Below are 3,282 nucleotides of genomic sequence, written 5' to 3' on the forward strand. Positions count from 1 at the left end.
TCATCGATGATGATGATGGTGATGGTGATGATGGTGATGATGATCCCTCCCTCTGAGTCTTATTCTGCAACCCTAACTGGAACTTGCTACTATGTAGACCAAGGTGGTCTCAAATTTAGGTCTCAAATCCTCTGCCTCCCAAGCACAGAGATTGCCACAATGTCCAGCATGCTTTGATTTTTACATAGATTACTGGCATATATTTGGGGTCATAAATATAAAACTATACAAGTCCAAACATCTAAACATGCAAAAATGTACCTAGTATGCTGCTGCATGCATTTAACCTCTGCACTTAGGAGGCAGAAGCAGGCAAATCTCTATGAGTTCCTGGCCACTCTGGTCTACATAGAGTATTCCAGGTCAGCCAGGACTACATAGTGAGACACTGTCTCAAAAAAGACAACTAAACACAAACAAACAAACAGACAAACAAACAAAAAATAGTGATGCAGAGATGTGGTCTGAGTTTTATCTAAAATGTTTGGGTTGAAAGGCTTGGCTTCAACCACACATACTCATCCGATTTACAGGCGGTTAGGGGCAGAGTTCAAGTGTTTCATGACATCAGAACGTTCTGTAGGATTTGGCTGGAACTCTTGCCTCCTCCCTACCTGAACCTTCACCCCCACCCCCGTCCACCTCCCACATTTCTGGCCCACTTTCACCCCAAACCTTTTGCAACCGTTTAAATAATTTCCCACACCTGACCAGGAAAGGGGCTCCTGGGCAGGAGCTGAATCTGCTACGGAAACCTGGACTTGGGTACTGAGAGCTGAGGCACTCTGGAGATCCGTACAGTCAGAGACTGGAGGAAATGGGTCATTGCTCATGGCTGGCAGGAGCTACTGCTAGCCTGAGCTTTTATGCTGGGAAGAAATCCTTGCTCTTTCAACCAATGACCTACATGAACCTTCATTCCCAACAGCAATAAAGTGGGGCAATAAAGTTGGAAAGAAAAGCTGACTCCACAGCTGTGGGGCAAGAGTTCCCTGGCAGGAAAAGAAAGGCTGAAAGACCTGGTGCTTTCCCGGGACGAAAAAAAAAAAAAAAAAAAAACAAAGAGAGGCTGAGAAAGGAAGATTGGGGGCAGGAGGGGGACGCTGAGTCTTGACTAAAGCCTATAAATGACTGCACACCAAAAATTTTTATCACTTTTCTTCTTCTGTCTCCCTATTTTATTAAACATCCTGACTGTCCAAGGTGAGGTAAGGGTGAGCTAAAGGGGAAAGCGGTTGCAGAACCAAATCAAGTGTGGAGCTTGGAATCATGGGAATAGTGGGGCTCTTGGCAGAACTCTGCTGTTTGCTGGCTGTGCCCTGGAAACACCCACTGCATTGGCTAAATCTTCCCAGCAAACGCTACTTTACCATGATTTTGTTACATCCTGAATTGGTGACCTAGTGACCTTTTTGGTCTTGTCCTCTCCTCTCCCTCTACTGCTCTTCCTCTTTTCCTTGGCGTCCTAGAGTGTCATTTACCGGTGGGCAGCAGAGGGCGATCTGGCCCCGAAGAATGACCGAGTCGAACCCCTGGGCTTGCTAATGACTTGCAGTTCCATCAACATAAAGTGACAAAGGGACATTGTCACGAAGCCTTTGCCTTTCCATTCCAGAAGGCGCTACTGTCTTGGCTGACCCCTTTCCCCTCCCTCCCACTTCCCTTGCTGCGTCCCCCTCAGTCCACAGCAGCGGAAAATGAACGGGGTCCACAGTGGAGAAAAAAACAAACCCCAGGGCCTGCTGAGGGAAAACCGTAGGAAAGTGACCGGCATTAACAGCTGCAAGAGTTTCTCTCTCTCTCTCCATCCCCCACCCCATCTCCCAAACCTCAGCATACCTAATTATCCCCTGCAGGACTTGTTAAAACACAGCTTCCTGGGCCTCACCCTGGAATTCTGTTTTAACAGCCTGGACGGGGCCAGGCGTTTGCATTCTTGCCTTTTCCAAGGTATTCCGAGGGAGCACAAGGTGGGGTTTGGAGCGGCGTTTATGAATTCCAATGCAGAGATAGGAGTAGACTGCAGTTTGGGTCAGGGGCAACATTCTGGTGAGATGACACCCCCCCCCCCCCCCAGATCCTTCTGACTCCAAGCTAGAAGACTTCATAGATCAGCCAACTCCCTCCCTGGAAAGGAGCTGAGAATGTGTCAACAAAAGCATTGTTTGGAGGGGGGCTGAGTCCAGATAATAGGCTGCTTCTCCACTGACTGCTTCTTTCATCCGCTGGCTGGAGAATCAGAGTCGGCCTCTCCTTCACCCCTGAGCAGAGATGGCTTCTCCTCCATATTAAAATAAAGAATTATTCCTGAGCCCAGCTGTCCTTGTTTAGCACTCTCCAGATCCAGGACCTCCAGGGTGGCAGAGTCCTGTGTGGAATGAGCCCTTGTCCTCAAGACACCAAAAGTCCTTTCAGTCACTTAAAGAGAATTCCTTCTGTTTACTGCTGAGAGATAAAAGACAGAAAAGTATTATGGCCTACATATTAACCCCCATGTGATACTGTTAAGAGGGAGTACCTCCCAAAAAGGGTAAGCCAGGCCAGCACCAATGCCTCCAGCCCAGAACTAGAATGCCAGGCCAGCAAGGAGTCCTCAGCTAGACATATTCTCAAAGTGGTGGTGGTGTGTCTCTCTCTCTGTGTGTGTGTGTGTGTGTGTGTGTGTGTGTGTGTGTGAAGGAGAGAAGGACAAAGAGAGTGAGCCTTTTTTTTGGTTGTTTGGTTGGTTGTTTGTTTGGTTGGTTGGTTAGCTGTTTTTTTTTTTTTTGGTGCTGGGGATCAAATCCAAGACCTCATGAACCTAAGCAAACCTTCTACCACCCGACCAAGGGGGGGGGGGGCTATTGGGAGGCAGTTGGGTCACCAGGGAAGAACCCTTGTAAATGAGGTTTAAGGGTTGATATTTGTCCCTTGCAGACAGTGAGAGGGCACATTAAAATCATTTTCTCATGAGGCTGAAGAGATGGCTCAGTAGTTAAGAGCACTGGCTGTTCTTAACCAAAGGAGCCCGATTCAATTCCCAGTACCCACGTGGCAGCTCACAACTGTCTGTAACTCCAGTTCCAGGAAATCTGACATCCTCACACAGACATACACACAGGCAGAATACCAGTGTACATAAAATGAAAATAAGTTGCCGGGCATGGTGGCGCACGCCTTTAATCCCAGCACTCAGGAGGCAGAGGCAGGCAGATTTCTGAGTTCGAGGCCAGCCTGGTCTACAGAGTGAGTTCCAGGACAGCCAGAGCTATACAGAGAAACCCTGTCTCGAAAAACAAACAA

General features: G+C 48.1%; 1 annotated feature.

The window, feature by feature from the left end:
• Positions 491-2,628: an enhancer, noted in NCBI's record as "VISTA enhancer mm1537". NCBI's record gives its function as "enhancer in: neural tube[5/8]" and the evidence as "EXISTENCE:transgenic organism evidence [ECO:0001131][PMID:17130149]".

Source organism: Mus musculus, chromosome 3, assembly GCF_000001635.26.
Source record: "Mus musculus strain C57BL/6J chromosome 3, GRCm38.p6 C57BL/6J".
Lineage (NCBI taxonomy): Eukaryota > Metazoa > Chordata > Mammalia > Rodentia > Muridae > Mus > Mus musculus.